The 24,504-nt window shown below is 42.2% G+C and overlaps 1 protein-coding gene across 5 annotated transcripts in view; it reads left to right on the top strand.

Annotated features, from left to right (window-relative positions):
* Positions 1-24,504, top strand: part of AKT1 (AKT serine/threonine kinase 1) — a 112,592-nt gene that overhangs the window by 6,919 nt on the left and 81,169 nt on the right. Inside the window, exon 3 of one of the 5 annotated variants that reach the window (XM_050954186.1) lies at positions 6,609-6,643. The exons of the other annotated variants lie outside the window; for them this stretch is intronic. The gene's annotated coding sequence lies outside the window, so the exon portion shown is untranslated. The remainder of the gene's footprint in view (positions 1-6,608; positions 6,644-24,504) is intronic. 5 annotated transcript variants of the gene reach the window in all.

Here is a 24,504-nt window from a genome sequence, read left to right as displayed (position 1 = left end):
AAATATGCATAGGAAAGATGTATGACTTTCCATGGGGCATGTAAGACTCTCTGAAATGTGCGTATTATGTTTTTCTCAGAAAACTCAGTATCTCCACTATTTGGTTTGAAAATTATGTTAATAGAAAAAAAGAGATTCCTTAAAATAGAGAGTTGAAAGTTGGACTATTACAAAGGTGGGACAATTTATTTTGTCTCTAAGGCAGGGGTTCTCAAATTCGGGGTCATGTGGTTATTACGTGGGGGGGTCACAAGCTGTCAACCTCCACCTCAAGCCCTGCTTTGCCTCCAGCATTTATAATAGGCTCGTAGACTTTAAGGTCAGAAGGGACCATTATGATCTTCTAGTCTGACCTCGTGCACAACACAGGCCACAGAACCTCACCCACCCATTCCTGTAACAAACCCCTGACCTAGGTCTGAGTTATTGAAGTCCTCAACTTGTGGTTTAATGGTGTTAAAGATATTAAAAAGTATTTTTTAATTTATAAGGGGGAGTCACACTCAGAGGCTTGCTATATGAAAGGGGTCACCAGTAAAAAAGTTTGAGAGCCACTGCTCTGTGGTATCATTTTAAATGTAGATAACTTATCTATAGCTGTTCTATTTGTGAGCATGTCTCTCCAGAAAATATAATTGTCTCAAGGTGAATCTTCATTTGGACAGCAAGGGATACAATGATTATTAGCTGTGCTATGATCCCACAGTAGATTTACTAGTGAATGCACTCTTCGGTTGTTGTTTTTTAAACCCTACCACTCATTGTACCCAAGAGATAAGCAGTAGCATTAATTTTGCACACTCCATGTACATCTGTTTTAACACTGGTAAAATAAAACTTTAATTAAGTCCTTCTGTATGAGAGGCGGGGCAGAGAGAGCTGAAATATAACTGACACAGTAATTGTATGTTCCTCTATCCTGTTGCATTACTAGATATTCCCCCAGTCCCTCAAGGTCTTGCTAAGAGTAAGTAAAATTCTACTGTATGCTTTTTTCCTTAGGAACAGTGTTGTTATGCTATCAGGTATTTGGCTTACCTGTTTCTTTGTACTGTATTGTTGCTTCCTGGAAAGGAGAGAACGACATTAGGCACTTTTTATAATCTCATAACTTGTTGTAGACAACAACAGATTTTGTATCCTCCAGCTTGCTGCTTCTGCAGACTCAGGATTTTTCTGGAAAGTTTGCAACAACAAAGTAATGTGACCTGAAGGTGCAAATGTACAGAATAATATTGGGGGAAGAAGATGGCATTCCTTATCATAACCTTGATAAAGGTTAAGGATTCTTCTGCAAGAATAAAATTGATAAAATCCATGTTATTAAAATAAATGGGAAATTATTTTTTTCTATAGTCTGTTATACCCTTTAGTTTTCCATTCTCATCTGATGATTGGTCAGGAGAATTTGACATGGCCATATGAAAGCACTATAATTTTCTATTCAGTTTTATTTCAGACAGTATTTATGCACATAAATGTCCCCTCTCTAGAGCTTTGTGAAATGTATAACATCTTAATTCATGTCACTGGATAGTTCTGAAGAATCTAAACTACCTTTTGCAGTAAATATATTTGAGAGAGACATTTTGATTGGGTAAAACAAGCCAAGGAAAAAATTATTTACATTTCATTTTGCAGTTTAGGATCCTAGAAACTCTTTCAGTTAAAGGGACACTGTGGACTTAAATCACGTCTCTGCCTGAATATATATATTTTTACCTAGTTATAGATAACAGCTAACATGACTATAACTGAAAGAGGTTGGTGGGAAATGTGTATTTTGTGTGCGCGTGCACATTGACTTTGTCTATGTAGTTTTATTGTAGTCAGTCTTCCTCGGTTTAAGTGGGTCTTTCTCACAAGAATGGTGGGAGAGAGAGAAACATTTTTTAAATAAGAAAGCATGGTTGTAAATCCACAGACATTGTTCAAGGAGGATTCAAGGACAGATGTTATGTCCAAAACTATTTTTATCTTTTAAAAAAAAACAAAACAAAACAGAGTCTGACTAGATTTCAAGATGACAATGGCCCTCAGTTTTAAACACTGAAATTTCTATGCTTCCTTTGATAAAAAGATAAGCTGAACACAAGTACTAGTTCTTCCTACTTTGCAGTATAGCTGGGGGGTTTCTTAGTTCTGTATTCTTTAATTGACTTCTAGATGCCTTTAGAGACACTTTATTGCCCTCCAGGGATCAAAGATTATAATCTGTAATTTAATGTGACAAGACCACCTGCTGAGCACGTGTGTTGTAACTTTTTTTTTTTTGGTGGGGGTAAACAGTAGTGCATGCTGTGTATGTGAGATTCAAATTTTGTGCTTGAAGTTTGCATATTCATCTTGATGTTTTGCATCTAAGTACACCCCATTTATTTATCCTGGTTCCCCCCCCCCCCCCCCGCCAGCTTTTCCCCTCTTCCTTTCCCGTCCTGATGAATACTCTAGCACCTATTTCTTTCCACTTCAGTGGTGAAACACAACTGGTAATTTTACTTCACTAACCTGCTGATGGGAGATTTCAGAAAGCAATGCAGTATCCCCTTCTTTGCTTGCCAGGAGACCACATGTGCTAAGCTCCACTATATTCTGAGTTTCATTGGCAGCAGTGGTGAGATCCGTCTTGAAAATTGATGCACTTGCATGGAGGGAGAGAGGCTGGTCCGTGAGTGTGGGTTTTTTTGTTTGTTTTTTAAGTGACTTCACATCTACAATGCTTTGTTATAGATCTGCACTTGAAAAAGAGCAGATTAATTTGCTAGTTCTGCAAGGCTAAATGCCCCAGTCAGGGGATGTTTCCAAAACTGATGCCTGGTACTGTGATCTTGTGAAAGAAGACATAAACAGTAATTACTGTAGGGAGGGTCTACAAAGGGAGAATTACAGATATAGTAAACATATACAGTTTTTCATTTGGGTAACAAATAAAACCAAGATCCTGAGTGCTTGTGGTCTTTAAAGAACCCATGGTTCTTTTCACAAGTGTAATCAGTGTTAACCCCAGCGACTGGCCAAATGCCAGTTTGGGTAATTATGTTCTGTCTACCTTAAATTCCCTCCACAGTTTCTGTTGGAGAAGGTATCTTTTAGTTCCTGTCCTGAACAGTAGAACAGCATGGCTGTGTGCAGTTAAACAGTTGCTACACTTCACCCCAGCGGTGGCTGCGTTTTGGTGGTTGCAGTGATTTGTGTATGTGTAAATCAGTTTGCAAAGGGCTTTGGAGCTCTTCTGGATGGCAGGCGCTCTGTATGCCATTATTATCTAGAGCAGGTGGTTTTGGCTTGGTAGAAATAGAAATAGCATGACTTTCTTGGGTAGCTTTCTTGCCTTTTTAGTTTGTTTGTTTCAAAGTCAAAAATATAAATGGAGAAATGAAATTCAACATATTTTTCTGTGGATGTCTGATAGTTCCTGGCAGTCTCATGAGTCAGTCACTTAAAGGAAGTGCTGCTTCTAAGTAGTTCAGATGTTTATTTGTGGAGAGGCCAGTGGCATCTATCTCCATGACCCTACTAGCCTCAGCCAGTCAGATGTATAAGAATTCATGAATGAACTCATTTTTTTTTTCTTTCAGTTGGCAGCGCATAGCTCTGTAACCCTAATCAGGATGAGACAAGTGCTTGCTCATCAGCTATGCATGTGAAAACAATAGTTAGAAACCCTGACCTCTCTTTGCAGGATCTCTTAATGCACATGTGGAAAACCTGGAGTGAAGAAACTTAGACTTTGTCATGTTTAGGAGTGTGTATGTGTGTGCACATACAGTACACAGTGTTACATAGGTAGAGGGACGAGACATTAGAGGCTAGGATTTTGTCTTGTGGGAAGGCATAAGGGGGGGATTAATCTGTATAAATCCCATGACCAGTGATTAAATAATATGTGAGAGGGAGGAGAAAATCATCTACTCTGAATGCTTTTGGTTGTTGGAACTCAATGTTAACTGTGTTTCTAAATGTATGTCAGTGGTACCCAGAGATCTGGATGGGTGCCCTTTTATGTGGAATTTCTTCTAGATTGAAGTAAATACCAGTCTCAAGGTCCTAATGATTTCCTTTTCCCATGTTCATTCATCTGTCCACACTAGTGGGTTCTCCCAATATCAACTCTCCATCCCTATGTCTGCCTTTTCCAGTGTGTCATATCTTCTGTCTCTCTTATTTAGAGTCTAAACTCTTTGGGGAAGGGATTGTGTCTTTTGTATATAGTGTATATAGATAAGAATTTTGTCAGGGCTAAACAAGGAGATAAGAATCGTTATGGGAATCCCAAAGCAGTTACAAATTTACACAGGGATTTTGTCCACCAACAGGTACCAAATGTGGTGGTGGTATTTTTAAACAGTGAACACAAGCACTGCGCAGCATTTAAGCCAGCAAGTGTAGAACACCTTATCCAGGAGAAACGGCAGAAGGATTTTAGGCATGTAGACTGAAATTACCCTATTGTGTATCTGGCTGACCAACAGGCAGATATTACCAGATCTTTAATGACAAATGGCTTCTTGTCTCATCTGTAAGATAGTGCTTCCAGTAGCAGGATGCCTTCCACTAACACACTGGAGACTTGATTCTGCCTTGACATGGAGGGACAGTTACCCCCCCATTGAATAACCAGTGTTCTTCAGACATCTCCAAGCCAGGCATTGACCTGTTGCCAACCTGATTATCTTGTGAGGTCTGTTGTAATCACAGCACAAGGTGACTGCAGGATATGCACAATTAAACCATTAGATTGATGCACACTACGTTCGCTGAGGCAGAGTAACATGGCCTAAAATACTTTAGCATTGTTACGCTGAGAGCCAGTCAGTATTTTTAACTGTTCATCTATTAGTATCAATTGAACCAGGGTCACATGACAATGTTTCCACCAATTAGCTTGTTTGGAAATCCCAGGGATATAGTGTTTCTGCTCCCCTTCAACTCTTGCTCCTTTTCTGTTCTGTTATCATCTTGCTCCCTGCTTGGCCCTTCAATTTTTGAGGGTTTTTTCATCTCTTCCTGCAATGTAATTTTGGACTTTTCCCACCGACCTGTGCAGACAGAACCTGCAGGGTTCAGATTAGCTTAAGGATCTGCTGACTTTCATGGTGTTTCAAAGGAATAGCAGTGGCACCTGATACAAAATGCCTTAAAACACATCTGGAGATGCCAGTTGTAAAGTATAAAGATACTTCAGAGGACAAACCAGGGTGATGAGGAAAGGAAAGGAATAAGCTAGGAGTTGAACAAGAAATGAAGTGTGTGTGATTCATAATGAAGGGAAAGGAGGTGCAGTTTCCTTTGTTTTAAAGAGAATAACAAAATATATAGCTGAAGGTTTGTAGCTTATAGGGAAATCTGTTGCTATTGAGGTTTGGGGTTAAAAAGAACCTTCGGTAAACATGTTAGTCTTCAGCTTTGGATGTTGGTCACTTTTTCAACACAAGGGGCAATAGTTCTGTGCTATAGCTCTGAGTTTCTGTTTGTTTCTTGTCCTGCTCTGGGAGTAGGGAGGAACCAGGAAATTATAGACCAATAAATCAGATGTCGGCGGTAGGCAAGATGCTAGAGACATTAAGAAAGGATGAGATCACAAAACATCTGGAGAAATATGAGGTGATAATGGCTAGTCACTAGACTTTTAAAAAGTAAATCTCAATTGATGGAATTATTTGTGGAGAGATTGTAAGAAGCAGGAATGAGTGCAAAGCACCAGAGATGGTCTGTTTTGAATGGCAAAGGACACAAATGCACAGGGTTAGCCAGTGCAACATAGGTGGCATCAGCACTGAACAGTCAGAAAGGCTGACTGAAGGGAGATTAAACATTGCTTGGAAGAAGGAAGGGCATGCACAGGCTACCATAGGAGTAGAGCTAGTCAAAAGCGTCCCAACAAAACTTGTTTTCAATGGCAAATATCTTTCTGACCAAAACAGATTTTATTATGAAAAGTTTTTATTTTGGTCAAAACTTTTAGTTTCTTGGGAATACGTTTTTAATTAAAAATAAGTGAACGCTTCTCTTTTGAATTTTGAAGAAATGAAAATGTCTCACTCCCAACCCTGCTCCCAAATATTCAAGTATTACATTGGGCCAGATACTTTTCACTATGTTTATAAATGACTTGCCATGGAACCCTTGTGTAAGCATGATACTATATAGCAGCGATTCTCAAACTTTTGTACTGGTGACCTCTTTCACATAGCAAGCCTCTGAGTGTGACACCCTCCCCCCAAATAAATGAAAACACTTCTTAATATATTTAACACCATTATAAATGCTGGAGGCAAAGCAGGGTTTGGGGTGGAGGCTGACAGTTTGCGACACCTCAGGTAAAAACCTCGTGAACCACTGAGGGTCCTGACTCCCGACCCCCAGTTTGCGAGCCCCTGCTGTATGGACTTTCTGATCAAATGATACAAAGAAGAGATCAGATGCTGACACCTTGATATCTTATGTTACTATGCAGGGCATTAGATTTATGCCCTCTCACTACACCTCTGGAAACATAGTTCGTATTTTGCTAACTATCTGTCAGAAACTAAATGAATTAAGTTTCAGTCTTATTCTTAATAAGTATCAGATCACATCACTTAAAGGCCACTTTGCTCGCGTTTCAGCAAGAGGGATTGGAGTATTTCAAGGCAGGATTAAGGTGAGCTGGTAATGCTTTATAGGGCAGGTTGCATAGTCCCCGCTAACAATATTTCTAGTTCTAACTTGTATCATTTTTTTTTTTTTTTCATTTTCATGAGCCCTAGGTACATACACACATTTTAAAGAAAAAAAAATAAATTGCAAGAATGAGTAAATAATTGACTTATGTGTTTTTCCACTTATCTGTAATGTAAGATCATCAAGTCTGGGTTTGGCAAGAAAGAGAGTACTGAGTAGGGGTGGTCTGAAAGCAGGATAAAGAGAACGTAGAGAAAAGAACCATACATCTGTGGCAGAATGTAGCTGCCATGCGATATTATTTGTTTAATCCACAAAGTTCTCTTTATGGAAAACTCTTTAAAGATGACTAGGGCAGTTGATGGACATAGCTTCATTCAAGAAACAAATGTTACTACTTAATATGCTAACCTTTCATTCAGATATACTTTTTTTGAATCATTTTCCAGTAATAACTCTGTGACCTGTTGGGAAAATATATTTCTAAACCACTTTTTTCTTTTGTGATGCAGGCTAAACATATCAGAAATATTTATTAAGAGAATTTTTAATAAGATTTAGTTAATTTTAAAAATAGATTTAAAAATAGATTCCCCTTCCCCTCACCCCAGTGGTATTGCATGCATCATACTACAGGTGCAATGTGTGTCTTAAAAAAGGAACAAAAACCAGGAAACCATACAAGGAAAGAGGAAGAAAAAGAATGGAGAAACAATAGCACCATATTTGGTGTGATATAGTCTGTATTTGTGGGAAATATACATTACAACTAAGTGTGTTTGTGTGTGTGTGGAATAACAAGAACTAATTTTTCGAATGTTTTTAGTTGGAAAAAGTAATAGAATTAATGGATTATGCTCCCACCACTAAACTGGGTCAGTAATGAAAAAAGACGATTGGTCCAAAAAGAATTGTTAGAATCGTCAACGAAGACTTGATCATCTCTGACTATAGCAGAGATACACAGAAGTTATAAATTGAGGGTTGGGGGAAGGCGGCCATTCACGTACCCTCCTTACAACTCTTTTTAATTTTTGGGTGAGTTTGGAGGGAGTATTTTGAAGTACTCGTCTAAGGCCCTGATCGTGCAGTGGCCTGTGTGTGGGCAGACTCTGGGAAATAAATAGGGCTCGGGAGGGGTGGAGGGAATGCGTTGTAGGTCCAGGATCTAAGTTACTTTACTGAGACCATAAATGTGCAGTGTCTGAGTGCCTTGAAAGTTTATTAAAGTGAACACAAGGGGATCTCTCTTCTGCTCCATTGTTTGTTTTCTATTAACCTGTGATTTTGGTGGGGATCATAGAGGGACATGTAAGCCAGGGTTTTGCCTTTCTTCTGATGGTCCCGAGCTTGATAGGCAATATGATCTGTCTTGGGAGTGAGTTCCACAGTTGCCGGAAAAGCTGTAGCTCATAAGTACAAAAAGACGCTCCCTCGTGAGGTGTATGGTACCAGTAGAATGTAGGTGTTGTGGGAGTCATGGCTGCTTACTGTGTTGTTGCCAGCTTCCGTGATTTCATCACAAGTCTTGTGATATTTGGTATTTTTTTAAGTCCCAACTCTAGGAATTGTCAAGTGATTACATGAAAATTTCAGCATACTTCTTTTTTTTTAAATGAAAGTTTGTAACCCTCATGATTGCAAATGAAAACATGACTTAAGTGTACTGCAAAGGCTTGAAAACCAAAAGGCAAAGAAAAAAGATCTGAAATTGTATTAGCTTTTAAGTCTCATGGTTTAGGGAAAATGATTTATGATTTTTTAATGCTTGTTTAATAATGATCCATTAACTGGGATCATTCCCATGAAGGGGTCTGCAGACAAACATGATTACGTTTCTAAAAAGCTATCAGTTTGAAAGAATAACTTTAGCATATACTGTAAGAAATTTACAGGGCTATAGAGTTTTCTATTTTGCTATTATGTTCAAATTACCTTTTTTATCAGATAAATTACATCTAGATATTTAATTCAAAAATGCCTAAAAAAAACAACGGTTCAACCTCCTTTAATAAATTAATGTACTACTATTTTCAGATCATAGTTCTAGTACACACAGACTTAATAAGGAACTCTGTCAGAACTGATTTTTATCTTCCTCAGATTATCCAGTAAAACTGCCAACAAAATTAGGCCCCCGTTGACATGAGTAAATGGTATTGCTTTGCATATAACAATTTTTAACACAAACAAATCATTTGCAAGCTGAGTTTACACTCCTCATTACTGCAAGCTTCCAACTAAATTTGACCAGATAACTTAACAAGAATGGCTACAAAATTAGGCCCTGCTTATTATTTAATCATACGTAGTGGATCATGTTGTGGATAAAGCATTGGATTGGGACTCAGGCTATCTGAGGCCAGTTCCTGCTTCTGCCACAGACTTCCTGTGTGACCTTAGGGAAGCCATTTAGGACTTGTCTAAGCAGAGGTTACATCAATTAAAACAGAACCACTCTGGTTGTACGAGCGCAGTTATAACTGTATAAAGGTGCTTATTTTGGTGTAGTTGATTCCCTGAAATTTAGGAGAATAAGATTTGTTGGTAAAAGCATTTTTATACCAATATAAATGTTCACACTAGGAGCTGTTCTGTAACAATTTTGGTGAAAATTGTACCCCTAACCAAAATGTTTACATCGCCGTAAACACTATGTGTGGGTCAGGCCTTAATCTCGCTATGCTGCAGTTTCCCCATCACTATAATGGCGATACTGCTTCTTCCTTTGTATGTTGAGTTTTAGACTGTAAACTCTTCAGGGCAGGGACTGCTTCATTCTCTGTGTTCATACATGTAGGATCTCGATCTGTAGGTGCTCTTCTAATACAATTATTTGTATTAATTATCTAAATTCAAGTGTTACTCTCCAGATCACAGTTACAATACAATTTTTAAAAAATCAGCTTTAAGTAAAAATTAGATTCTTGTGAAACCAAGTGAAGGGAGTGTTCCTCATCTGAAGACATTTACTGCTTAATCCCAGGCCTGATTTGCATTCAAACCTTCTGATTTAACTAAGCTGGTTTAGTTATTTTCATGCAAGCCTATGTGTGGACAGTTATTTTAGAATAAAAATACTTGTACCATAATACTAGGAACTAGATCAGTTTTCATTTGTACTTTTTGTTATTTCGGTGCAGGTTGGTGCATAGACCAGGCCCCTAATTTCAAAGTTTAGGGGCAAAGGCTAAGCCTAATGGTACTAATTAGCGTGTGACAGTGTTGCATGCTCTGGGTGAAGGGAAGTAATTTTAGGGTTAGAGTTTTATTTTCTGGACTTGAGGGAGAGTATGCTATACTTAAGGCTTGTCTACTCAGGAAAATGTAATCCAAATTAATTTTTAAAGTGGATTAGTTAAACCATGTTAAATCTCAGCCTAGACCCACTCATTCTGAATTAAAGTGGACTTAATTTGGTTTAGTTCAATTCACTTTGGAAGGGAATTAAGAGAAACCAAATTAAGGCCTAATTCAGAAGTGAATTAAGGCCACTTGAATTTTGGAGAAGAACTTCCACCTAGGTTTAATCCAGTTTAACTAATCCACTTTAAATTCATACCTTTAGATAATTTGGATTAATTTTCCTGTGTTCCCAAGTCGATAAGCCCTCAGTGAGTTGTAATAGGAAGCGGTTTATAGCATTTTCTTGGTTTTGCTGTTGTGCTTTGCCATTGTATGTCGATGAGAACCATGTTTATATTGGTAGACTGCACCTCCATTATCACGTGGCTTCTCACTGTCATCTATGAAACATGCTTAGATTTGAGATTGGGACTACTTAGAGAACACTGTGTTTTTTTAAAAAGGGGTCTCAATTGGAGAACTACCTTATTTCAGTTTGTTGGCTTTGCCCCTTGCCTGTCAGGGGTTAAGCGAGTGGGATAATGGTTTGTTTCTTAACCTGAAAAACACTTTGCGTGAGATTTTGATTGTTTATCCCATGAGGTTGTTCTAATTTTTTAAAACTTGTTTTTCTAAAATTGTTGTTTCCTTGTTCTCTGTGCTCTCTTGATATAGTTTAAGTTGCCTCCTTGCCTGCATGATATGGGTGTATTGTCCCCCCCACCCATAATATAATTAATAACTTCTTCTAAGTGAGAAGTAGGAAACTGAGGGTATGTCTACATCTACAATTTTGCAGCGCTGGTTGTTACAGCTGTATTAGTGCAGCTGTATAGGGCCAGCGCTGCAGAGTGGCCACACTTACAGCAACCAGCGCTGCAAGTGGTGTTAGATGTGGCCACGCTGCAGCGCTGTTGCACACCGCAGGGAAGGAGACCTGCTTGGAGGGGGCGTCGGGGAACGCCAGAGCACACCGCGGGGCTGGATACCTGCTTGGAGGGGGGGTCGGGGAACGCCAGAGCAAACCGCGGGGAAGGAGACCTGCTTGGAGGGGGGGTCGGGGAACGCCAGAGCAAACCGCGGGGAAGGAGACCTGCTTGGAGCGGGGGTCGGGGAACACCAGAGCACACCGCGGGGCTGGATACCTGCTTGGTGCGGGGGTCGGGGAACGCCAGAGCAAACCGCGGGGAAGGAGACCTGCTTGGAGCGGGGGTCGGGGAACGCCAGAGCACACCGCGGGGCTGGATACCTGCTTGGAGGGGGGGGGTCGGGGAACGCCAGAGCAAACCGCGGGGAAGGAGACCTGCTTGGAGGGGGGGTCGGGGAACGCCAGAGCAAACCGCGGGGAAGGAGACCTGCTTGGAGGGGGGGTCGGGGAACGCCAGAGCACACCGCGGGGAAGGAGACCTGCTTGGAGGGGGGGTCGGGGAACGCCAGAGCACACCGCGGGGAAGGAGGCCTGCTTGGAGGGCAGTGGAGTTTGCTTGATTACCGGAGAGGCTTCTTCAAGTATGCTGGGATACCTGCTTATTCCACAGAGGTCAACAAAAACGCTGGTGAGTGTCTACGCCTGATGACCAGTGCTGGTGATCCAGCGCTGGATCCTCTACACCCGAGGCACGACCGGGTGTACGGCTGTAGGACTGAATAATGAAATTGTTTTCAATTGTTCACTTAATTAATGTAACTTCTGTTCACCATTCACTACACTTGCCTCTACTGTAACTTCTGTTCCATATTGTAATTCAAACCCCATTTTAAAACACTCACTCCATTTTGTAAAAGCTTCCTCCAACCTTCATTTTTGCAAACCCTGCTGTAATCTTATTAGTTTAGTTTAGATGTGTGAATGAGGTATGTATGAATGATGGAATCAACCTCCAGCCCCAGCCTGTTCTGATGAGATAAAGTTCAAATACCAACGGCTGAAGACCTAGACAAGACCCTAAATAAAGTAAGAAGCATCCACCCTAAAAAGAAAAGGACAACAGAAGGAAGATCAAAGCCAGGTTCAAGGCTGAAAGTCACGCCTGCAATTGATGGGTGATCAATCTAAACCTAGAGGCAGCATGACACAGCAAGACCTATAAACTTTGAATCCAAACTAAAAGCCTATAAAAAAGAAGGGTGAGATGAGAAACTCTGGGTAACATTCTGCTGCCAACATGGAAGGACATCAGTGCCTGCCCGACAGAGATCCAGCTTGTCCTTGTGCCCAGCTTTCCTGGCCAGTTAGCTGCCACAAGCTACGAACCCAAGCTGCAAAATCAAGCCATGAACTTAAGCTATCTTCAGGACTGGTAACTATGCAGCAGCTGCAGAACACCTAATGTGTGTGAATGTGTGTATGTGTGTGTGTATAGGTATTAGGTATTATAATGTGAATGTTTGTGTATGTGTGTGTGTGTGTAGGTAATAGGTATAATGTGTGTGTATAAGAATTAAGATATTAGTTATTAGTCATAAATTGTTATCATAATAAATGTGGCATCTTTGCCTTGTCCCCTTTAATAAGATCCTGCTCGTTTTTACTGGTCTAATATAATTGGTACAACACGGCCAGCGCTGCAAACAGGGAGTTGCAGCGCTGGTAATGCCGTGCAGGTGTGTACACATCCTAAGTTGCAGCGCTGTAACCCCCTCATCAGCGCTGCAACTTTGTAGTGTAGACAAGGCCTAATAGTTTTCAGTTATTCCCCAGTAATAACCTTCCCATTGACTTGCATGAACCTACCCTACTGAGCAGATTTGTTTTCATCATTTTCAGTTAAGTTTAACCTGTGAAGTCCTGATACCTTGATTTATTTAAAAAAAAAAAGAGAGAAAGATGGGGGCCAAATAGTTAAATTACATCATCATGGAAGAATACTTAGAGTTTTAAATATCAGAGGGGTAGCCGTGTTAGTCTGGATCTGTAAAAGCAGCAAAGAATCCTGTGGCACCTTATAGACTAACAGACGTTTTGGAGCATGAGCTTTCGTGGGTGAATGCCCACTTCCTCAGATTACATGCATCTGAGGAAGTGGGTATTCACCCACGAAAGCTCATGCTCCAAAACGTCTGTTAGTCTATAAGGTGCCACAGGATTCTTTAGAGTTTTAAAGCCATTCCAGACTACATTGGCACCCCTTTGTTATACAGTGTAGCTGAAAACGAACTGCAGCAATAATGAACCAATCCATCTAAATCACAGCAGCTGAACAACTGACTTTTCTATCTCAAAATGCAAATGTGTTGTGCAGAATGGATTTAATTGTAAATGTTTGCTTAGTAGGGAATATGAGCCTTTCAGTTTGCGACAATAATCGTGAATACGAAGAATCCACAGAGTTGAAGGGCTTACATAGCTTGCCCCTGTTCTCATAACAGTATTTCAAAGTCAGTTGTTTTTTTTAAAAAAATGTACCATTTGGCTTTGTTTTGGCTAATCAATATTACTTCAAACACACAAGTGCTAGGAGAGGTTGTGAAAACTGAAAGATAGCTATATACATTTAGATAAAGTTAGAGTTTCTATTGTTTTTCTTTTGAAATATGTGGTGTTGGATTTTTGGTATAATTTAAGATAATGGGAGAAAAAAGTGCTGACGCTGAAAATGTTTGATTTGTTTTTATAATGAAACAACATTGAGAGTTTTATTGCTTTGGGGCTTTCATTTAGATTGTTAGAAGGTGCCTTTTACATGTTAAAAGGACTGTTAAAGATTTCTACTCTGGTTAAAAGAATCCCATGAAAGGTGGCAATTGACAGTTATTCCCTTGTCAGAATCCTTTAATCCTGTGTGTATGCTGTCAGACGTTGCTCATAAGAACTGGACTTTTGTCACGTATTTTAATTTGTAATTAAAATCAGAGTGTATTAAAGTATGGGTGTTGGGGAGAAAAAAGCACTGATCTGGACTGGCAAAGAGGCAGAAAACAGGTCCAACTCCCAACTGTCATTAGATATCCCTTGCAGCAAGAAAAGGCAAAGATAACTGTAAAAGAAATGAAATATGCAGTATGTGGTGTATGGTTGTGCATCCATTAGCATTTCATATGTGTCTTCTTCATACTAATCGACACCAAATGTGTGTGTGTTCTTCTGAAAAAAGCCACTGGAGACTAGGCCTTTGTGTTACTAGAAAAGTTTACTGTTCCAAAGTTATGATAAGAATTTGTAAATTTTGGCTCTTCCTTCCACAATTTATAAATTTCCAATATTAAAAACATAAGGCTAGAATGGCATTTTTTAAGAGGACAATGCAAACATTCATTTAAAAAACTAAACCATCCATTCACATTATACTGCTGGCTGAATATAAATACACAGTTGATCTTGTCCTGCAGATTTGTTCCCTGGAAGTCTGTCATTGTTTTCAGGTCTGCTGTGTGTCAGAGCCCTGGTCAAGTGACTGGGCTGATGGGGTTCGGGCTGCAGAGCTAAAAGTGGACGTGTAGAAATTTGGGTTGTGAAACTCCATGAGGAGTGTGGGTCTCAGAGCCCGGGCTCCAGCCCGAGCCTGAATATCTACACTGCAGTTTTTAGCCCTTCAGCCCAACCCCCGTGAGCCTGAGTCAGCTGACCTGGCCAGCCACAACTGTGAGGAGGGGTCTTTTATTGCAGTATGGACATACTCTTAAGTTGGCAAACTAAATCTGAGCAGATATGTTGAATGTCTTTGATGATTTGCTTTTAATTAAGATATTTTTCTTTCTGTTTGTCTTTTATGCTTTATTTCTGGGACCCTGAAAACTGTGTTGTTTCCCTGAAGTTCAACTCCTGAGTAAAGCCTAAGTTGTTGTGAGGAGATGTTCAGTATTCCTTAGCAACACTGTCTTCCTTTTAATTATGATGTTGGTTCCTCATTTTGTTGGGATAGGCAGAATAACGTGTTCCAGCAGGTTGAGGAAGAGTGTGTATTTTCTATGGAAGTCACAGGGCTGAAAGGATCCAGGTAAATGCATACTGAGGTGGCAGACATTCCTGAAGGACGAAGGGTCATCTTTTGCTCTTGGTTACAACCGGCGCAATCCAACTGATTTCATCAGGGCTTCACGGAGTAACTGGGAGCAGAATTTGAGTCCAAGTTAGACTGTCCTGGTGGCAGAATGTTTAGGTGACATAATTTCCTGCCTCAGACAAAAGCTTTGTGCAACATGAAGTAAGGTTCCAGTCCAGATTGTGTGTTTTAAAAGGTTCTCTGGGTTCCGTGCTTGTCTGTGTCAATCATTTCCAGATCAGTGCTTTTCAGTTTGCAGGTAGAAAGAGGTGGTCTTTTCGCCTAACCACCAGTCTTGCAAACTCAATTTGATCTCTGAAAGCCTGGCAGGTTAATAAAAGAATTATAGGCCTTCCATTTGGACCATAGTAAACATTTTCTGTCAGTGAAGCACAGATGGAATGTGATCCAGCTTGTCTTTTCTGTAGCCGTTGTGGGCTCTGTGTATTTTGGAGGACAGAAAGCAGGAAACACTTATTCTTGCCATTGGAGCAGGCAGGTCTGATTTTGAATATCCTCCTGGTGCAGACCTGTTAAGCATTTTCTAGTCTGAAAAAGTACTGTTTCTTCTGCATTAGGGGCCTGTCATATTGTTGGTTTTCATCCTTAAGCAATTGCTACTAACATTTTTTTTCCTTTTCTTGTTCCTGATGATTGGAGCTATTCCAGCCTCCCAGATACACACACTATCCCGAACTTCAAAAGAAGCAAAAGGTCTAAAATGCCTGTGGCTGTTTGGTCAACAGAGAAAATATAAAATCCTGATTATAAAATGGGCAAAGATGAAACATTTGACTGGTAGGTAATAATCATTAGCCAGCCATGTATAGGTCATTATTACAACCACACCTCTTGCAGTTTAGGCATATCTCGCAGATTACTGATTTTTTTTCACTAGTGTCCCAACTGTAGTTTTGGAAAAGAGTCTAGCATTGTGTGTGTATGTCAGAGACTCAGTTTAGATGAGGAGGAGGCCTTCTCTCTGAAATACTGTCTTCTCTCAATCATATGGCAACTTTAACTAGTTTGTCAGCTGAAACTGTACTGCTGGGCCTAAAGAGACTGATGTGTTCAAAGCTACTGTGTTTGGTGTCTTATGTGGTCCTGAAGCCTCATGGGTATTCATGGAAATCAAAAGTGAGTAAAATACAAGGGGAAAATTACTGCTCTCTCCCCAAAAGTTAGAATCTAGAAGGCTTTATTTAGAGAGAAAAATCAGATTTATAATCTCTTTTCTCAATAGATGTGTGTTGTTTTTTTCTTAAGTCATTGGGCTGGCTAGTTGCTTGGTGGTAAGTTCATGCAGAAATCAGTGTTCATGATGCTTCCTCTCCTACCAATGCTAGGGGTAGCATGTTCAGGCCTGAAGTTAGAGTGAAGCTTGTGTCATTGTCAGCAGATGAAAGCTACTAGATCAGGGGTGAGCAAACTGCGGCCCGTGGGCTGGTTCCGGCCCCTTAGGGCTCTGGATTCAGCCCACGGGATTGCCCCCCTGTGATGCCGCAGGCCTGGCACCGCTCTCAGAAGCGGCCTCCAGGTGGCGGGGGCAGAAGGCTTCGCGTGTGTTGCCCTTGCCTCCAGGCACCACCCCCTGCAGCTCCCAATGGCCGGAATGGGGAGCCACAGCCAGTGGGAGCTTTGGGGGAGGTATCAGGAGGCGTAGCAAGGGCAGCGTACGCGGATCCCTCCGCCTCCCCTCCCCCAGGGGCCGCAGCGCTTCTTGGAGCGGCATGGGGCTGGAGACAGGGCAGGCAGGCAGAGAGCCTGCCCTGGCCCTGGTGCGTGCTGCTGCCATCCTGGAGCCACTTTAGGTAAACGTCGCCGGGCCGGAGCTCGAACCTCTCCTGCACCCTGAGCCCCCTCGAACACCCTGCACCCCTCCTGCACCCCAGCCCCCTGCCCTGAGCTCCCTGCTGCACTGTGCACCCCAACCCCCTGCCCTGAGTCCCCTCATACGCGCTGCACCCCTCCTGCACCCTAATCCCTTATCCTGAGCCCCTTCCTGCACACCGCACTCCCTCCCACACCCCTGCCCCCGCCCTGCATACCATTTCCCCACCCAGATGTGGCCCTCTGCCCAAAAAGTTTGCCCACTCCTGTACTAGACTGTAGCTGGACTGTCTGATTTGTTTCAGAGAGATCTGTTTAGTGCCTGACTAGACTGGCTGGAATGATGGCAAAACCTGATGGTGCTGGAGACTTCTCTTTCCGTGTACCATTTTAGAAATGGAATGACACAACAGGATGTGTGGTTGTAAACATGCATTCACACTTCAGTGTCTGTATATATCTCTGACCATGTACTATGCTGTACCATTTCTCACATGATTCATGTGGTGAAATAAAGCATGGGAGAACTCAGAATTTTTATTTCTACTTGTTTGAACATTATACACACGGGATATTTATTGAGTATTCATCATTCTGCTGGCTTTTATACCTTCCAACCAAAGACTGGAGCTAAGAGGAATAAAATGAGGGTGGCCAAACAGACTTAGATAAACCAAGCAACCCTGTCTCCCCAAATTTGACCAGAATATTTTCCTAGAGTTTGAAAAAGTTTGGTTAAATGTCTCTTCTCCCCACTCACCCCCTTTGATTTTTGCTCTCTCTCTGGACTTCTTGGCTGTGGCTGGAAGAACAAGTGTTAAAGTGTTTGGGGAGCCTCTCCAAAGCTGGGAATCTCATGCAGGGCTAAGTCTGATCTGTGTGTGAGAAGGGCGGCTTAATTTCCAGGCCAAAGCCATTTGGATGAGCTCTCATACTGCCCAGTATTCATTCATGCTGATCGCTGTCCCATCCAAGAAAAAAAAAAATCATTCCCCCTGTTGTCAGCAGGTTTTTTCCATTACTAGTATTCTGTATGTTGTGTTCAAATAAATAGAAAATAAGGATGTTTAAGAGTTGAAGTTCAGGTGGTAACCAAGCATAGAGACATTATTACTTTTTTTGGTTTAGTGTAACAGTGTCCAGTCGCTGGGACAGAGTTTCCTCATGCTTTTAAATACATGGGACCAGTTCTCTAGTAAAGGTGCAAAGTGGTCTTAAAATGGCCAAAGATAGCCAGTAGGGAATTTCTGTGTCGGGGAACTATCTGTCCCTTCAGTCTCTGTGGATAAACTGGAGCTCAAAATGACAATGTAGAGGCAGAGGTGGATCTGCTGCTGTGCTTGGCTCACTGGTTGACATGTCCCTGTGCCTGAGACAGAACTGATCCAAGCATTTCTGTCCTGCCCAGCACTGGGGCATAGTGGAAAGTGCTAACACTTGTCCACAAGACCCAGTGGTATTGGAATGACAGACACATCGCCCTTTCCTTGACTATGATGTAGAGGACCCACCTTCAGCAGGGAGACAGGCTAGCTTAGGTGGTTAGTAACAGGATAATGGACCCTTGTTATTTCTAGGTCATTAGTTTTGAAACTGTTCCAGGATAATAGTGACCAAAAGTTGCTGCCATTTGATGGTAGTTCTGAAGCTTCAGTGTAATGCTGCCAGCTGCTGTAGGTCTCTCTATCACAGCTTGTTCTCTTGATGGCGCTCAGTGAAGTAGCTGAGGACAGGACAGACATTAGAGGTTGATCCATGCTCTTTTTCTGAAAGCTGACCACACAAGGATGGGGTTGAGATGTAGTGAGGGAGATGGGCTATCTTGTGCTGTCCACTACGTATGGAGGAACCTGGTGCTGGGTCTGAGACTTCCATCACTACCCTGAAATCTGAAGCCAGGATTTGTGTATGGAGCTTCATCAGTCTGTAAGCTGGATTTGTGTGGGGTTTTTTAGTGATTCGTTTATTTATTTTTTAAACAAAATACCTGGAAAAGAGAGGTAAGGTGACTGGAGGATGCATGCTTTGCGTGCCTGCTTCTGTAGTGTGTTTCACTGATTATTTTTAAAATGTGGAATTTACTGCCTTCTGTGGAATTTCCTTTATTTCAGATGCTTAGTGTGTGATTCTCCTCATCCAGCGGCAGGCTAATGCTGAAGATCAGGGACCTCAGTTCCTTTACCTAGCTAGGAGAGACAGACTTTCTGAAAGCGGAACTTTGAGTGTAATAGAAGCTCCTCTCATGTTAAAATGGCAGTAGCTGTTCTGTGAAAGGCAGGTGCACACGCCCACTGTGCAGGTGACGTGTGCTGCACCTCTTTCAATTTGCCTGGAGTAGGAAACGGACACACAAAGTGTGCAGACGTTCCCCAACTCTTATTGCTGAAAGGGAATAGGTAGTCTCCATCAGCTGGTTGATAGGAGAAGGGAGTGAAACAAAGTGGTGAATGGATGGTTTTGTGGTTAGGGCACTATCCTGGGATTCAGGAGACCTAAGTTTAATTCCCGGCTCTGCCACAGATTTTCTCCTGTGTTACACTGAGCAAGGGACTTTGTCTTTGTGTGCCTCAGTTCTCTGTCTGCAAAATGAGGAGAAAAATACTGCCTTGCTATCCAGGGGCATTGTGAGGATAAATATCTTAGAGATTGTGAGGCACTTGGATATTATGGTAATAGGGGCCATATAAACACCCAGGATGTATGAATAGAATGATTCTATGTAGGATCCTCCTGACCATTCTTTAGTAGGTTAGAATGTAGCAGTTGGTTTGAGTGCTGATGTGAATGGGGCTCCTGCATAAGCCGAGAGCTGATCACTGCAGTATGTATTCCCCTGTGTCTTTCTGTCTCTCACTGTCTGAATGTATTGTAAATAAAACCTTGCAATTAACTTCCTTATTAAATGTTGTTGTTTGGACCACTGACTACAAAGTCTGGGAACCCAAGTGTCTGTACATGATCTAGCTTTCATGTTTGCCCTGCAGGCATAGTCACAGTGATTAAATAGAAGGCTTCAGATTCTGGTACTATCAATGCAGCACGTTTCACAAACTAATTTAAATGCCGAAAGTAAATTTAAAGAAAAAGTTACTGGATTTTGTATCTCCAAACATGAAATTCAGAATAATTCAGTAGTTATACGCACAGGCTTTTCAAGTGGCATAGACTATAATCTGAGCAAAATGTAAAACAGCAAAATTGTCTTTGGTATAAGTAGTCAGATTTACATAGACTCTACATCCTTATTGTTACCAGTGACGACAACAACATTCCCTAATGTTTGAATTCAGGTAGTAGCTTATACCCAAATGTGTGTGCAAACGTATTTTTCTAAAGAATTTCTAGCTAATGCCACTGGAAAAGTTTCACACTCTGCTAAGCTTAACACAATCCTTTACAGTGACTCTGAGTTTGGGTGTATTTATGTATATGTATGCACTTCACATACAGGTAAGAGACAGGAAATCTGTCTGCCTAAGCTTCGTATTGCCACTTATCCAAAGGAGGTTATAAAGAGCTGGAGAGTAAAATTGCATCTTGCACATGCAAATTGAGGTGTGTGCTTTTTTGGGGTGTGGAGCAGCCCATGTATTGGCACCTCCTTTAAACATGTGGCTCATGTCATCTTCCTTTTTCACCTGCTTTGGTAAATCCTATATTTAGTTGTCTGTGCCCATCACTTCAAGTAGACAAAAATAACTTCTGTGTAATCTAGCCCCTCTCTCTCCTTTCATCCTCTCTTCTGTTGCTGGGTTTAAGATATTCATTTGTTTTCAGAAGTTAGTGGTGGTGGTAGAAAACATTTATACCCTGTAATAAAATTGCTGTGAAGAAACCCTTCTTCCTCAATTAGAATACTTGTTGACAGGTCAGAATATGTGCAAAACACTTGAAGGGGGTGGGGCAGAGTGATTGGGAAATAAAATGACTTGCATATGCACGAGACATGCATCTGTTTGACAAAAGCTAACAGGAACAAGGGATCAATGGACATGTATGGGGTTTCAGTTCTGAGCTCCGGGATTCAGCCTAAAGTTTGCAAGAGAGCGAATCTTTAGATAAATTTCCTATGGACTTTAACTCCTGTTGTGAAATTCTGTATAATATTTAATATTTTTGTAAATCTCTGCTCAGAAGAAATTCTGGGCAAGATTTGTGCTTAGACTGAATTTCTTGTATCCTCAGGACTGGCACACTTTGTACTAATGTCAGTAACAAATAAACACTGGGTACCAACTGTTGTATCTGGTTTGTGGCGGAAGAGGTTATTAGTAGCCACAGTAAGGCCTTGTCTACACTGCCACTTACAGCGCTGAAATGTTCTTTGCTCAGGGGTGTGAAAAAACACCCCTCTCTCTGAGTTATGCAGGTTTCAGCACTGTAAAGTGGCAGTGTGAGCAGCGGTGGTAGCTATTCCCCTCGCGGAAGTGGTTCTCTCCTAGCACTGGAGCCACGACTACACAGCCACGTTAAAGCGCTGCCATGGCAGTGATTTAACATCGGCTGTGTAGACATACCCTTACTTAGGCTATGTCTACATTACCCAGCTTTTAGTGACACAACCCTCAACAAGAGGCGTTAGCTTTATCGGCAGGAGAGCGCTCCTGCCAACAAAACGCTGTTCACACCAGCGCTTTTCGTCAGTAAAACTTCTGCCTTTCGGGGTGTGTGTTTTTTAACACCTCTGAGAGACAAAAGTTTTGTCATTCAGTTTCCAGTGTAGACAAAGCCTTAGTGAAATGATTTGAAGTTGTAGTGGTATCTGTTAAAAGATGTTTTCTCTTCACAATGCAGTTAATGGGGTTTTGAATCTGTCTTGGATGGTTTAGACTAGTGGTGCCCAAACTTTACCTGTGTCCCGTCCCCCCCCGTTCGCCCCCCAGTGATGGAATCTGCCCGGGCCTCTCCTTCATTACAGCTTGTTTGGCTCAGCAGGGGAGCTTAGGCTGAAGGAGGAGCTAGGGCTGAAGTGAGGATGTGGGAGGAGCTGAGGCTTGAGGCAGGGCTGGCCTGGAAGCAGAGAGGAAGTAAGGGCAGAACTGGGCTGGGGGCAGAGCAGGGACTGTGGAATGGAGCTGTGCTGGAGCAGGGGGTGGAGTGGAGCTGTGCTGGGGGGCAGGGTAGGGGTCGGAGGGGGCTGAGGCTGGAGCTGGGCTGTGGGTGGAGAGGGAATGAGGGCAGAATTGGGCTGGGGGTGGAGTAGAGCTGTGGCTGAATCTGGAGTTGGCTGGGGTGGGCAGAGTGAAGCTGTGGGCTGAAGCCGGAGCTGGGCTAGGGGCAAAGAGAGGATAAGGGCAGAACTGAGCTGGGGGTGGGGCAGGGGTCGGAGTGGGGCTGGAGCTGGGCTAGGGGCAGAGAGGGAGTAAGGGCAGAACTGGGCGGGGGGGCAGGGCAGGGGTCGGAGTGGGGCTGAGGCTGGAGCTGGGCTGCGGGTGGAGAGGGAATGAGGGCACAGTTAGGCTGGGGGTGGAGTAGAGCGGCGGCTGAATCTGGAGCTTGGCTGGGGTAGCGCAGAGGGCAGAGTGAAGCTGTGGCTGAAGCCGGAGCTGGGCTGGGGGCAGAGAGGGAATAAGGGCAGAACTGGGCTGGGGGCAGAGTGGCCCTATGGCTTAGGGTAGAGAGGCTGGATGGCACTCCCTCCCCATGGGGGCTGGCCTGAGCCCCACAGTGTGGCCCCCTAAATGTTCCTCCGGGCGTGCCCCCCAGTTTGGGGACCACTGGTTAGACATGGCAGAAACCCTGCATCTTGGTAGGGAGTTAGACTAAATGACCCTTGCGGTCTGTTCTAACCCCTGGTTCTGTGAGAGAGCTGCATGGCTTCTGTAGGCTGACATAGGGTGCTTTGCGATGGAGACTTGGGTGCTTTTTGTCAAGTTTGCTGTGCTCGTCAGTTGAGTGTTTGGTACAGCTGGTTAGTGAAGTGGGCAAATACACTTTGCCTAGAGCTGGGTGGAGAAATGTTTTTTCTTCCTGAGAAAATTTTTTGATGGAAAAACAACTTTTCTTCAAAAGCTTTGAGGATTTTATCAAAAACTGAAAAAACCCAAATATTTTTGCTGCTGAAAACAAACACATTCAATTTAATTTTTTCTAAAAAACCCAAAATAAATCAAAAGTGAGTTTCCTGTGGAAATTTCCATTTTTCATTCAAATGTTTTATTGAAAAAAACATTTTGAATGAAAAATTTCAAACACCTCTAACAATGAAAGGGCAATTGTGTGCTTTTTTATTTTTAAAAAGTCTCAATTTATGCTAATGAGGATTTCACTGACAGAATTCCCCCCCCCCCTTTTTTTTTGGTGCCCCTGAAAATGAGGGACAAACACTATCGGGTATAGTCAAGCATAGGGCAGACATTCTACGCTTCTCCACCCTGCTGTGGCTTTCAGTGCTCTACCAGTCTGACTTGCAGTGGCCCTGGTAGCACAATCCTGGAAGACAGCTAACCAGCAGCTGCCAGTTTTCAGATTGTGTTCTGTGTTGTGAACAGATGTCTGTGGGCAATAAACTGAAACCATCAAACCTTGCTTTCACTTAGGCTATAGTATAGACATAGCCCATGTCTGCAAAACTTATGTCGCTCAGGGGTGTGAATATTCCACTCCCCTGAGTGACAGAAATTACACCTACATAAGCAATTGTGTGTACTGCGTTGTGTCGGCTGGAGAGCTTCTCCCACCTACATAGCTTATGCCGCTCACGGAGGCGGGTTTTTTATGCCAACAAGAGAACTCTTTGCTGTCGGCATAGAGCATCTTCATCAGACACGGTGCAGCTGTATCAGTAGAGCTGCGCCACTGCAGTGCTGTTTGTATAGACATGGCCTTAGAAAATCCAGATTTGAACCCAGGTCTACAAAATTAAAAAGATTGGTTATTAACCCACCATACCACCTCGGTCTTATTTGCCCTGCACTTTATGCTGCATTTAAAGCAAGGACTGCTTTAGTTTTTAGGAATGCGAAGTCCTTGCTTCACAAGCCCAAATATGCATTCAGGTCACCTAAAGAGGAATGGGTCCTGAAACAAAAGCACTCTTCTCTTGCTTTGAGGCATAAGGTAATCCTTTCAGTAGTCTGGATTGCAGATTGTACTGGGCAGGCCAGGATGCCTCTCAAACATCTGCTTTTTGGTATGTTGAGTCAAGTCAATATCCTCAACTGTAATTTTCAGTGTAATGATGGATTATGCTTGTCACCATTTATGGAATTTTGGCTTGGGTGTTTAATAAAAGGAAACAGATTCCAATGCTTATTATTTCTGAAGTCCAAATAGATCTGAACTAAAGCTCAGCGTATGCAAGACAAACTACGCTTAAATTTTACAATTGTCTGATGGGACTTCGCGATTTATTTGTTGTTACTTCCTTAATGATGTTGCAGTCAGAGGCACTGTTTTGCTAAATGTTGTGTAAAAAGTAAATTGTAGCACAGCAGATGTTGGTATTTGGATGGATGTCGGTGCAATGGGGGGACAGCAACAGTCATCTCTGTCAGCTGTCTTCAGACTCCACAGGCCTGCTGTGTGGTTACTTTGGTGTGTAAAAACAGCTCATTTTGCAACTGGGAAGTTTGGCATTATGTTTGGCACTGAGCCATTCTGCTGGGTTAACGCAAGTGTTTATCCAGCAATTTTCTTAAAATTGGTAACTCAGAGAAAATGTTTATTAAACTTCAGTAAAGAG

This window comes from Gopherus flavomarginatus, chromosome 5, assembly GCF_025201925.1.
Source record: "Gopherus flavomarginatus isolate rGopFla2 chromosome 5, rGopFla2.mat.asm, whole genome shotgun sequence".
Classification (NCBI taxonomy): Eukaryota; Metazoa; Chordata; order Testudines; family Testudinidae; genus Gopherus; species Gopherus flavomarginatus.
Note: the sequence above shows the minus strand (reverse complement) of the source record. Positions and strands in the feature narration are given on the sequence as shown.